This window comes from Amphiprion ocellaris, chromosome 20 (assembly GCF_022539595.1).
Source record: "Amphiprion ocellaris isolate individual 3 ecotype Okinawa chromosome 20, ASM2253959v1, whole genome shotgun sequence".
Classification (NCBI taxonomy): domain Eukaryota; kingdom Metazoa; phylum Chordata; class Actinopteri; family Pomacentridae; genus Amphiprion; species Amphiprion ocellaris.
In genome coordinates this window covers 32503113-32516494 of record NC_072785.1, presented here as the reverse complement: position 1 = coordinate 32516494, position 13382 = coordinate 32503113, and the positions used below count along the sequence as shown (strand labels likewise).

The 13382-nt window shown below is 38.1% G+C and overlaps 2 long non-coding RNA genes across 2 annotated transcripts in view; both read right to left on the bottom strand.

Annotated features, from left to right (window-relative positions):
• Positions 1 to 8047: 8047 nt before the first annotated feature.
• On the bottom strand, positions 8048 to 11001 carry LOC129347681 (uncharacterized). Its single transcript, XR_008599886.1, has 3 exons — positions 10121 to 11001; positions 9337 to 9495; positions 8048 to 8404 (listed from the first exon to the last, which is right to left on the bottom strand). It is a non-coding gene; the product is annotated as an uncharacterized LOC129347681 (long non-coding RNA).
• A 36-nt stretch (positions 11002 to 11037) lies between these two features.
• Positions 11038 to 13382, bottom strand: part of LOC129347680 (uncharacterized) — a 15896-nt gene continuing 13551 nt past the window's right edge. The window contains exon 4 of the long non-coding RNA XR_008599885.1: positions 11038 to 12796. This is a non-coding gene — a long non-coding RNA (uncharacterized LOC129347680). The remainder of the gene's footprint in view (positions 12797 to 13382) is intronic.

Here is a 13382-nt window from a genome sequence, read left to right as displayed (position 1 = left end):
GTGTTTTTTCTTCTTTGTGTTCTAATAATAGTGGAGCGGTAAAAGTGCAGCTGCTCATAATAATGTGTCAGCCATGATGGAGTGAACAGAAAGTGGACGAGCTGCAGCTGCGACAAACAAAAAGCAGCGGTGACACGTTTTAAAAAGATTCCAGTCCTCTTCCTCGTCTCTCTGGAAGCAACAGCAGGTAAAACACGTGAACTCGGCCTCGCTGAAGGTGGAACAAACATCCATCACACACTCATGTTGTTCTGCTGCACAGAAACAACGGTTTCAGCCGGACGTCACTCATTCTAGTCCAGGTTCCACATTCAGCCCAGTCTGAGCTCCAGGAAAACCACAGCATAATAACCTATAAATAACCACAACTCCTCACGGTTCCTTTGTTTTAGTGCAACAATCACATTTAAGGATTTATCTTTTTACAGATCTTAAGATTGGATTGTTCTTTGTATCTCATTTCTTTCTGTTCTGTGGAGTTCAGTCGTTCTGCTGATGGTTTCTGAGCAGCGCTGGTCTGTTTTGTCCCAGTGGGGGAGGATGAGGGGGAGAATGAGGATGAGGGTGAGGATGATGGTGAGGAATCTTATAGTTAGGACTGACTGGGGGACCCTGAGGGGGTCAGCTGGAGTCTTCCTCTTGGACGTCCCTTAGTTCTGCCCCTAGTTCTGCTGCTATAGGCCTAGACTGCTGGAGGACCTCTCTGGATGCACTGAGCCCTTCTCTATCTACCATTATATTTAATATACAGTATATATACCATTATTGTATTACACTCACTCTGTTTCTCCCTGTGTCCTTTCTCCCAGTGTCCCTGATCCCAGAGCTGGATGCTTCAGATCTGTGGTGGTTCTCCCACCAACTGTAACCCTCTACCCCTCTACCTCCATCCCTTTATCTCTACCTCTATCTCTATCTCTACCTCTCTACCTCTTCTGTCCCTCTCAACCCTCCTTCCAGCAGCAGATGGTTCCCCCACATTAGAGCCAGGTTCTGCTCCAGGTTTTTTTCCCTGTTAAAAGGGTGTTTTCCTGCCACTGTCTCCTTAGGGCTGCTCTGGGGGTTCAGGCATATGGGTTCTGGAAAGCATCTTGAGACAATTTGACTGTAATTGGCACTATATAAATTGAATTGAATTGAATTGAATTGAATTGAATTGAATTGAATTGAATTGAATTGAATTGAATTGAATTGAATTGAATTGAATTGAATTGAATTGAATTGAATTGAATTGAATTGAATTGAATGAGGGGGAGGGGGAGGGGGAGGAAGGCAATGTTCCCTGTAATTTTTCAGTCTGAGTGTGAGCAAACACACAAACTCCCTGAGCGTCTCTTGGACCACTGTGAGCAACATCAGACGTGTGCACTGTGGTCACACCAGCATCACATCCATTCAAGTTACATGGTTCATTAAAAGAATCAAATTACAGCATTTACATTTCTGTTAAAACACTTTGTCAACAGGAGCCAGTTGAAGGCTGCAGTGATTTTAGTGACACTACAATGTATAAGAGTGAAGTTATTGAATATTTGTCTCTTTACTGTTGCAGCGGTTTTGCAAATTGCAGACGGACCCTGTTCACTCCATAGACACCAATGTTATTCCTGTAGCTTGAAAGACAGCTACTTTTGATAAAACTGGGCTTGTAGCACATTGTCTGCCTTGCAACAATGGGAAAGAGGCACCGTTTATGTTTTGACAACCTATATCTAATGACTTATTGATGCTGGAAGTCCCAATCTGTGAATATCTTTCCAACTTTACTGAACTTGGGGCCACTACCACCTAAGGAGTGATATATTTAATTCTGAAAAAAGAATTTAGTCATACTTAAAGCTTTAAGTGCTTTATTAACACGGAACTAAAAATTTTGTATTGTTTTATTATCACAGGTTCTGTCTGAAAAGAGGTGGCATCATTTTAAACAGTGAAATCAAACTAACAAAATGTAATGACCAACCAGTGAGCAATACTGGATTCTGCAAAAACATAAACAACTTTTTAAAAAATCTAAATCTTATCTTAACACAGTTAATGTATTAACTTATTTATGTGTGTATGCATGTATTTATTGATTTATTTAGTACTGTTAACATATCAGAGTTCTGAGTGAATTTTTCTTAAGATAGGCAAAGGCCATTTATTGATTACATATAGGCTGTTAAATGTTTATTAAAAACTAAAAAGCATTAAAAAAAAAACAACTTAGGCATTTATTGAGTCACTAAAATACTGCAGAGTACAGACCACATCAGCATGATTATAAGCATCCTCTGGTAAATGAACAACCAGATACTGATGTCTCTCACCATATGGACTTCAGGAGATGATTAGATGATGATAAACTGTGACCTACTGGTTGGATTCTCTCTGTTCTCATGTTTCTTACATGTTTGTCCCCTGACAGCTGGGTCCTAATGTTTTTTGAGCAACACACCATACTATGACGTTTTTACAATGATGGTTCTACTATGGAACCAGTTTGACATGTTCAGGTGTTCTTTGTGTGAAAACTCAGAGATTTCAGGGATCAGAAGGTGGTTTTCAACTTTCTTTGTTAACTTTCTGCTTCAACTTTAAACTAAATTTCCTTCACTAAGCCAGCCCTCTGGACTTCCAGTAAGCTGTGTTCCTATTGGCTGTCCAGGTGGCTGCTTGGTGTTATCAGGAACACCTGAGCAGCTTGGTGTTATCAGGAACACCTGAGCAGCTCAGTGTCTTCCTGCTTTATTTTGCTGCAGACAAACATTTCCTCTGCTTCTGTTCACCACTGAACCGGGTTTGGCTCCATTGCTTCAGTTTGTTCTTTAGGCGTTGGCTTGCAGCTTCCAGCAGTAAAATCGTCTTTAATGTGTTTCTTGGTGTGTTTTAGGGCTTTGTACTGGATAGTTGTCTTGGTAAATGTGGTTCTTTAGCCACAGTTAGCACATGGTGCTAATGTGTGCAGTGATTAGTGGATTTGTTGCAGCTGAGTTGTGTCTTTGTCTTGGCTGTAGTGAGTCTTTAGAGGTTTTTGGTCAGACACATTCTGTATTCTTGTTTGAGAACCAGCGTTAGTTGTCCAGAAGGTAAGAGTTCCTGTCCTGATTCTCTGTTCTCAGAGGTTCTCTGGTAGGCTGCAGGACACTTTAGTGTTTGGGTTGTGCTAGTTTGGTTTTTGTATGGTTTCATTTGGACGACTATCTTGAGGCTCCTCCATGTGGTTTAGTGAGGTTTTCTGGAACAGTTCTACAAAGCAGCCTGCAGCAGAAGAGACTTTGAGAGTTTTTAGGAAGTTCTGGAGACCAGACTTTAGAGCAGCAGAAACATTTGTCAGCAGTTTGAGCAGGAGAAGGTGAGCTTCAGAGTAGAAATGAGAAGGAAACCTTCTTGATCCGTGTGGTGAGGTCCTGTACCAAGAGTTTGAGCAGGTTGTGAAGAGTCTGTAGTTCTTTGGTCTGAAAGCACAAGAAGAGTCGACTCATTAAAGGAGAAAACAGGAGATATTGTTGGTTCTTCTGTCGCTCTGCAGTTTCCTTAGACTGAATATCAAGTTTATATTTTAAATGATTTCCCATGTGAGCCCAAGAAGACTTCAATAAACTCCCTCCATCCCCTGGACAGAACACATTTTATTACCATGTTAAATCTTTTTTTAAAAAATGTTTTTGAGTTTTACTCATAGTTTTTTCTCTTTGCTTGTTTAGTTTTGTCATCTGTGTAAAAGGTTCTAAACAAATAAAGTTGAATTGATAAAGTGAATAATTGACTAACTCATGATTGTGGCAACAGAAGTATTTTCATTGTGATTTAAGGGTTTATTTCATTTTTAAGGTTGGGGTTAAAATCTTGACAGAGAAAGAAATAAACTACATAACAAAAAGCAATTAAATCAAAGGAAAAAAATGTAATACAATAAAACCTGAAAAAAGTTTTATTAAAAAGATTTAAGAAATTTAACATGTAATTTTCTAATTAAACATTTAATTTTTTAATTAAATGTTTTGTCTTTTTAAAGGTTTAATAATCTCATTAAATGTTTTGCATTTTTTAAAATGTTTAATATTCTTCTTGTTTAATTGTATTTTTTAAATGTGTAATTATGGAAAATATTTTATCTGTAATTTTTAATATTTGTATTTAAAAAAATTTCTTTAGTTTCATAATGACATCTATTGTATCTTGTTGAATTATCTAATTCAATATTTTGTCTGTTTAATAGAGTTAAACATTAAATACAATTAAATGATATTAAACTGACAAAATACTGAATTAGATAATTCAACAAGATACAATAGATGTCATTATGAAATTAAACAAAATTTTAAAAATACAAATATTAAAAATTACAGATAAAATATTTTCCATAATTACACATTTAAAATATACAATTAAAGAAGAATATTAAACATTTTAAAAAATGCAAAACATGTAATTAGATTATTAAACCTTTAAAAAGACAAAACATTTAATTAAAAAATTAAATGTTTAATTCGAAAATTACATCTTAAAGACAATAAAACTTCAAATAGGAATTAAACAGAAAATACAATGAAGCATTTAAAGTTAAACATTAAAAGGTGGTAAAACATTTAAAGAGGAAAAACCTTAAAGATTTAATCGAAACATTAAATATTGGGAAAGAAAAAGAAACTCAAACAAGCCGATAAAACATTTGAAAAAACAATTAAACATTAAAAAGACAAAACATTTGGAAATCAAATCAGACATTAGAAAAGAATAAAAGGTTAGAAAAGAGCAAACCTAAATGTTTAAGAAGAATCAAACTAAAGACAAAACATTTGAAAAGACACCAGTTAGACTTTAGAAGATCAAATTAAACAGAAGAGACAATAAAACGATCAAAAGGAGCAAATACAGATAAAAGTCTTAAAGCGTTTTCTAGTCTGAAACGAAAACATCAAGTTGTTTCTTCAAACATTTCCTCTTTCTATGTTCTTGGTTTGATTGGGGACAGATTTACTAAGAACTCATTTCAGAAAACTGCTTTCCAGATAAAGTCTACTAGTAGTTGAAGGCATTGATTAAACTAATGTTACCTTCTGATCTCCACAAACTTTACTGTTCAGTGAAGAGAATCAAAGTTTGTTAAGGATTTCTGAAAAACCCACAGGTGAAGGTCTGAGAAGAACTCAGATGGATCATCTAAATGTGAAATCAAGACTCATGGTCACAAGTTTTAAGGCTTCTGTTAACCATAAAGTTCAAACTAACAGAAGTACTGAGAAACTTTTAAAACTTCAGTCCTCAGACTGTCTGAAGGTTCAAACTAACAGAGAAGTACTGAGAAACTTTGAAGATTTCAGTCCTCAGACTGTCTGAAGGTTCAAACTAACAGAGAAGTACTGAGAAACTTTGAAGATTTCAGTCCTCAGGCTGTCTGAAGGTTCAAACTAACAGAGAACTACTCAAGAACTTCGAGGTTTTCAGTCCTCGGACTGTGGAAAGGTTCAAACTAACAGAGAACTACTGTGGGACTTAGAAAATTTCAGCCCTCAGACTGTCTGAAAGCTCAGGTCCTGAGGACTCGGGAGGCCTGGAGGCTTTGGAAAGTCTTGGAAATGAGGGTTCCACCCTCCAGAACAAAGGCTGAAGCCCAACCTCCTGAGAAAAATGGCTGACTCGAGACCCGAGTTAAAAAAAACTCGAAAATGACAAAAAAATAGATGATAAATGCGCAAAAAAAAGAGGAATTAGTATCTGAGCGGATAGCTCAGGGGGATAAGAGGAGAGACTACAGAGCGGAGGGTCGCAGGTTCAAGACCCACCAGTGGCAGTTTTCTTTCTTTGTCTTTGTCAGGATTTTGATAAAACTTAAGAAGGGTCTGGTCTTGAACCAGCGACCTGCAGCTCCATAGGCAAATCCTTAACTCACTGAGCTACAGATCAGATACAAAGAAATAAATTCGTCGTCCCTTTGGCATCGTAGTTCCTGAAGTGACCACATAGGTGGAGCCAAGGCGGAGTCTGGGTGGAGTCAGGGCGGAGAGTAGGCGGGGAGGTGGGTGGCGGCCTCCCCCCTCTACTCCCCCACCTCCCCTCACCACCCACCACACCTTCCCCCGCCCCACGAGTTCTTCGAGTCTCCACGAGTTCTTCGAGTCTCCACGAGTTCCTCGAGTCTCAACAGGTTTTCCCGAGTTTCTGGAGTTTCCACCAGGTCCGAGGCAGGACAAGTTGTCATGAAGAGGTGTTGAAGTCAGCCAGGATGGACTGACTTTTTACAGCGACTAGAAGGAAGACCACTAGAAGAGCAGGTCTTTAACCACCATCCATAAAATCCATGGAGTCGCTCCAGAGAAATGAAAGAAGGTCGACTTTTATCAACCTCCATCCAGATGTTCAACTTGATATCTTTACTTTGACATTTTTAGTACCACAAACCTTTAGTATCACACTTTATTATCATTTATTAGGACTTTAATGGAATCCACCAGCAGATTTAGTTTTTGTTGACAAACTTTATTCTTGTCGTCGTGGGACTGCAGTATTTAAAACTGTTCCTTCTATTTGACCTCATGTTTATTAGTTTTAGTGGAGAAACTTATTTTAATTGTCAATTAGTCTCTTAAAAACTAAATAATAAATTGGATTAGTCAAGAGGTTTAAATTTCTTACTTTGTCATATTTTAAATATGACAAAAAATATAAAAATAAAGCATCTTGACACAATTTGACCTGTAACTGGTGTTATATAAATAAAATTGAATTCAAATTGTATGTATCTTGTAATGTTGGAGTAATTCAGCCATATATGTTGGAAAACACATTTTCTTTGACCATTAATCTGTTGATTGTTTTCTCCACTAATTCATTTCTTGTTTTGGTTTATAAAATGTCAAACCCAAATATATTCAGTTTACTGTCATAAAAACCAAAAAGATTTACATTCATGATGCAGAAATCAGGCAGTTTTTCACCTTTTATCTTAGTTTAGTCAGAAAGATAGTTGATAAAGTGTGAATTGTTGCAGCTTGTGAGCCGTAAAAGGTTTTAATCTTTGGGGCCGAGTGTCAGAAAACATTTAGAAACCAACATCAACAAAACATTCAACAAAGATTTGAACATCATTAAAGGGAAATCCAACTTTCGCATGACAATGTCTAATTAAAGGACATTTATTTCCAATGTAAATGTGTGATATTCATCCTCTGGAGCTTTCTCTTCACATCGTCTTCCACCTGGACTGGTTTGGTCGGGAGCATGTGCAACAAACATTTGAAAAACTGCACTTTACCATCAATGAATGACACTGAAGTTTAATCTCTACATAAATGAGACTGAGTCTGGATGTGCTGCTCTGTCATTAACTCCTAAGTTTAGGGAAAGTTCAAACAAAAGAGGACAGTTCAGATCAGACTTGAGAATGAGCTTATTTTGAACAAACATCTCAGACTTTCTGAGCTTCAGCACCTCTAGCAAGATATTTTAACAACAAGCAACTCAAGAGATCCAGAAGTTGGAGAGAGTTAGCTTTAGCTGAGCCAAAGAACATGTGGGACGCTAACCTAGCAAACATTTCAGACTTTTCTCTGTGAATTCTGGAAATAATTTCCTATTTAATGACAGAGCTACACATCTTAACTCAGTCTCATTAAAACAGAGCCTAATTCAGTGTCATCCATCCATATTAAAGTGCAGTTACCCAAAATGTTTGTTGCATGAGCTCCAACAAAACCTGTCCAGGTAGAAGGCCACTTTGACAAACAGGAAGTGGAAGATTCCAAGCAGATTTATAGAAGGGGGAACCGGACTGTACTATGTGTGGTGGAGTATAGAGGGGTGTTTTGTGGGTTTTTAAGGCTGATAATGATTATTAGTGAGACATTTGGAGTAGATATTCATTTGCAGTAAATGAAAGTATTTAAAATCTTGGAGTTAAACTTAGAAGAACACAAACTCTAACAGAAAACTTTGTTGATATGTTTTTGTTTTGTTTACAGATGTTAAGTTAAAGGAGTTTTATTCGTGACGTATAACCAATCAAATCACTCCAGAAGACAGAGCGACCACAGGTAGATAAAGGTTCAGAGCCAAAGTAGCGCCATTTTTAAATGTATTTATTACCGTAAATCAGTAAAAAATAAAATACTGATAATCAGTAAATCAGTCAGCCCACAATTACTACAATTCTACAATGTATGTCTCTTTCTAGATTGTACTCAGCTTCATGCCTTCGTCCATCCGGCCTCCGTTGACTCGTCCCGCCTGCCGTCTCTGGAGCTGAAGCTGGACTGGAACAGACCAAAGTACAGTCCAATCACGATGCCAGCTGCCTCTCAAAAGGTTCCTTCATCTGGCAGGTGGCGCCACTTCTTCTGAGGGGAAGCTGAGCTGGCCCAGTAGAACTTTGGAGATGTGTTCCAGTGGTTGGTGGATGTGTGGGGAGATAGAGAGGGACCTTTGAATTGTTCAGAAAGGAAAACAGGGAACCCATTGGTAGTTTTAGTTTAGGATGCTACTGCGGTGTGTTTTTGGGTTTTAAGAGGTGAACAGGAAGAGGTGTTTTTTGTATTGATTATCTTTTACTTTGTTCCTGGTTGGAATGTCCATCAATGTCAACATGAAGTTCACTTTTAGTTCTGTTGATTTATTTTTATTTTACTAACACCCATTTGTTTTTAACCCCCTCACATGTTGTGTTGTTGTAAATTTACTCTTTCAAATAAATTCTCGTCTAACCCTCTGGAAACCAGCGTTTGGACTGTTTTTGTGTTGCTCCTCACCTACTGACAGCTGTGGACTAAAGGCTATACTGTGACGTTTTTAGAGCGACATGCTATACTATGATGTTTGTTGGGCGACACGCTATACTATAGGCTTTTTTAATTGACATATTACTGTGATGTTTTTTTTTAGTTTTTGTTTTTTTAGCAACATATAAGAATTCGAACAGTTTTGAAAGTTACTATACTTTTACTTGTGCAATGAAATTATTACTCTATGGCATTTTTTAGATGACATATTATACTCTGATGTTTTCTTGAATTACATACTATTTTGACAATATACTGCACTATGACACTTTTTGAACCACGTATCATACATGACAATTTTAGGCAACATTCTATCATTTTGCGCTTTTTGAACCACATAATAATCTATGTTTTGTTTTTTTTTCTTGTCAACATGCTGTACTATGAACTACAGGCCATACTATGTTATTCTTGAGTAAAGCATACTATATTTTGACATTTTCTGAACTACATCCTATACTATGGCGTTATACACAGAGTGCTTTGGTTACATGTTGATTTATAATCTAGATTTTTTTCTGTTTTGTTTTTTGATGGGATTACCACAGACCTGACTGTGAACACTGTTGACACCCACCTCAGGGAGACGCTGCCTAAGATCTCAAGGCTGCTTGGTCGTGGTCTTTCTGGCACGTACTCTTCCAAGATGAGCCGGGAAGTTTAACACTGATGGAATGACACCAGGTCTAAACTGACAAACTTCCAATTCCTCCTCAACCCATAGTCTCTGGGAAACCTACATGGAGTAAGAAAAGTAGACAGAGAAGTAATTAAGTCTGTACACAACATATTAAAAAGAAATCATGCTAATAAATTAAGTACAAAGAACCGAATTCACCAATATACTGGAGACCAGAGCTATTTAATTTGATAAGTATAACCTTGTTTAGTAACATTTCAACGAATGTGAGCAGTCCTAAAGAACTGCCTGTAATCCCAATCATAAAATGGGTTTGGAGGAAGAACATAGATGGTAATCTGGATATACATGAGTTAGGCTTTATAACTACTATTGGTAGTATTGGTGGTAGTAATAGTAATGTGACTACTACTAGTAGTAGTGATAGTACACTACTGCTGCTGATACTGGCACTGCTACTACAACTTGTAATACTATTACAAATGCTGATACTACTTCTATGACTCTAACAGCTGTTTATACTACTACTGCTGCTTGTACTTTTAGTATTACTACTACTGCTTGTACAACTATACTACAGCTACTATTAATCGTCTGGTATTTGCTTGTCAAGCTGCTAGCTCGCCTTAGCGTTTTGCTAGTGGCTAACTAGTTAGCTCTCATAGACTGGAAGCTCTCAACAAGATTTCATAATGAAAAAAGAGCCAAAAACTATTCTTACCTATGAAAAGTCATTCCAAGTTTCCTTGTCTCAATCGTACGACGTAGTGTGTAACTGTATGCAGCACAGTGAGCCGGCATACTTGTTGTTTCCGTTTTCACGCCGTCTACATCAACAGAATGCTCTGAAACTTTGCCCCCACTAGCTTAGCCTCGCTGTAGCACGCAGCTCAAAGGGGCGTGTCCTATCTACTCATTCATATCTATGAGAACAACGGTGGCTGCACATAAGGACGCCTGACGTTGGTTAGCTGCGTAAATACCATTATATACAGTCTATGGTAAATACGTATGTGAATCGCATCATTGGCTGCAGCAGCCAGTCACCGGTCACTCACTGACTCACACTGAAAAATAGCACAGAATGAATTGTTACCTGTTTATTTTATTTACAATTTAGGTTGGATTTTTTTTTTGTGCGCAGTGCAGATTTTCTGTGCGCGGAGACCGTGTCAGCAGTGCGCAATTGCGCACGCGCGCAGCTTAGAGGGAACAGTGGAGGAAGGTGACAGTTGCTGGTTTGTTGCCCTCAACGTGTTGTGATGGAAGTCTGGGTTCTCCAGAAGGAACGTTCTGCTACCAGACAGGAAGTATCATCAATTTGTCAGGTCAGAGTCTGATCAGCTGCTGCCTCACTGAGGAGGTTCTGTGGAGGTTATCTAAAGGTTATCTAGAGGTTCTCTAGAGATTATCTAAAGGTTCTGCAGAGGTTATCTAGAGGATCTATAGATGTTCTCTGGAGGTTCTATAGAGATTATCTAGATGTTCTATACAGGTTATCTACATGTTTTGTAGATTTTCTATAGAGGTTATCTAGAGGTTCAATAGAGGTCACCTAGATGTTTTATACAGGTTCTCTAGCGGTTCTGTGGAGGCTCTGTACAGGTTATCTAGAGGTTCTCTGGAAGTTCTGTAGAGGTTATCTAGAGGTTCTGTCAGAGAGAAGCTGGTTCATGTATAAAAGAACTGAAGTGGAAGCAGAGAGACGTCCAGACAGACCAGCAGAAGATCCAGATCTGAGGGTTTGATCTTCAGCAGCTTCCAGACTGAACCAGAATTCAACCATCTGAAGCTCCTCTGGTTTTCAGATCAAACATCACAACGTTAGCATGGTTAGCTAGTAGGAAACAGGAAACCCAACGATCCAACGTTCATGAGTTCAGATTTTCAGCTGATGGTGGACGAGTAGAACTTAGCAGAAATTAAACGTCATTTTTAAACCTCCAGACTGAGTTTTATTACTGCTGTCTGCAGTTTGTGTCTTTTTTGTGGTTTGGCATCTCTTTGGATTGATCATGTTTCTCTTTGCAAATCTTTACGTCTTTGTGATTGTTTCATGTCTCTGCAGTGTTTTTTACGTTTCTTTGCACTTTTATTTCTCTGATGGTTGTTTTGTCTTTACAATGATCCTTTGTCTATGCAGAGGTTTTTTGTGTCTCTTCAATTGTTTTGTGTCTTGTTGCAGTGATTTCGTGTCTCTTAGTCATCGTTTAGCATTTCTCTGTGGTGGTTTTACATCTCCTAATGGTACTTTAGTTTTGTTTTGCAGTAAGATTGTGTCTCTTTACAGTGATTTTGGATTAATCTTTTCTCTTTTCTTTAGTTTTGTGTCTCTGGTTTAGTATCGTATTTTGAGGAGCTCAGTTGCCCTGACGATGCTGTAGCTCCCTGTAATTCTGAATTTTGTTTTGGTCTGGTTTTGCATCATTTTCTAATCATCACGTCTTCACGCAGAGCAGAGGAGACCTTTTTGTTACTTACAACTGGAATGTAATGACCCACTTGGCTACATGACGTTACGAAGGTTTTAGATTCCATTTAGTGAACGTGCAGAACCTTGCTGTTGTGGGTTGTTGTGTTTGTTGTCACACGGTTGCATGAGTGTGAAGAGATAAACAATCCTCCCTGTAGCCTCATGCAGTTTCACTGATGGACAACTGGTGGCAGTAATGTGACGAAGGGTCGCTGCCCAATAAAAGCAACAGGAGAAGAACGAAGAGACGACAAACAGGTAAATAATTCAGAGTTCATCTTTATTGTATAGTACAGAAATCCATTTGACACATTAATTTGTGTACTTCATCAGATGTTGTATTTGTGTTCCGTCAGCAGGTCGTCTCCTCCAGCAGAAGAAAACCAGATGATGTTCCACCTCCATCCAACAGACATTCTAACTGGCTGGTTGGGGTTCTTCTGGTATTTATTTTTACAAGCACTGCATTTATTAGTCTCCAAAAACTCACCAAAACGCCACCCAAAAAAAACCTCATAGTTTAGTCTATCGTCTGAAAATCAAAAACAATGTCATAGTTTTGTATGTGGTCCAAAATTACCAAAAAAACATCATACTTTGGTAAGTCGTCCAAAAATTGAAAAAAATGTAATAGTCTAGTCTGTTTGAAAATCAAAAAAAAAAATGTAAGACTTTAGTATGTGGTCCAAAAATACCAAAAAAAATGTAATACTTTAGCATGTCGTCCAAAATATCACTACAACATCATACTAAATTGTGACTCCACTCATCATACTGTACTATGTGTTGTCTTCTATGTAGCAGTATTCCCGGCTCTCTCCTGGACGATCCCTGGACCCAGTGGAGGTGGTTGGAGACGGGAGAAGCTGTCATCCCCGATGGAGGACCAGTGGAATCTTGTCACAGCACTGGACAGCTGCTTCTCTGGTGATGAGGAAGACCACAGATCTTCATCCTGCTGCTGGCAGACTCTATAACCATCACTGCTCACAGTAAACCACAGGAGGAGAAACTGACAAGATATTTGCTTTGACCTCTTTGCTGCTGTAACACTGCATATTATCCTGCTGTGGAATCAATGAAGGATTATTTTATCATGTTTTCTATACTATGAGTCCACATACTACTGTGGCGCCCACTACTAAACTATTTTGATGTTGGATGCTTGAAAAAGTAAAGCAAACTAAAAAGTGTGGTATTTCACTGAACTCATTTGTACTTAAAGAGCACCTGAAATAGACGATGGAGTCTACAACACCACTGATCAGGTACTTATAATACAGTCCTGACATCCTTCCTCAGACGTTTCACTGCCATTCAATCCTGGAGTCATGTGAGTTAGAGGTGATCAGAAATACCTGGAAGATGCTGGGGCCATGATGAATGGCCATTGTAATTAAACCTGCAAAGAAAATAAAGTCTTTGTCATAGTTTAGTATGTCGTCCGAAAATTGGAAAAAATGTCATAGTTTAGCATGTCATCCGAAAATTGAAAAAGAAGTCATAGTTT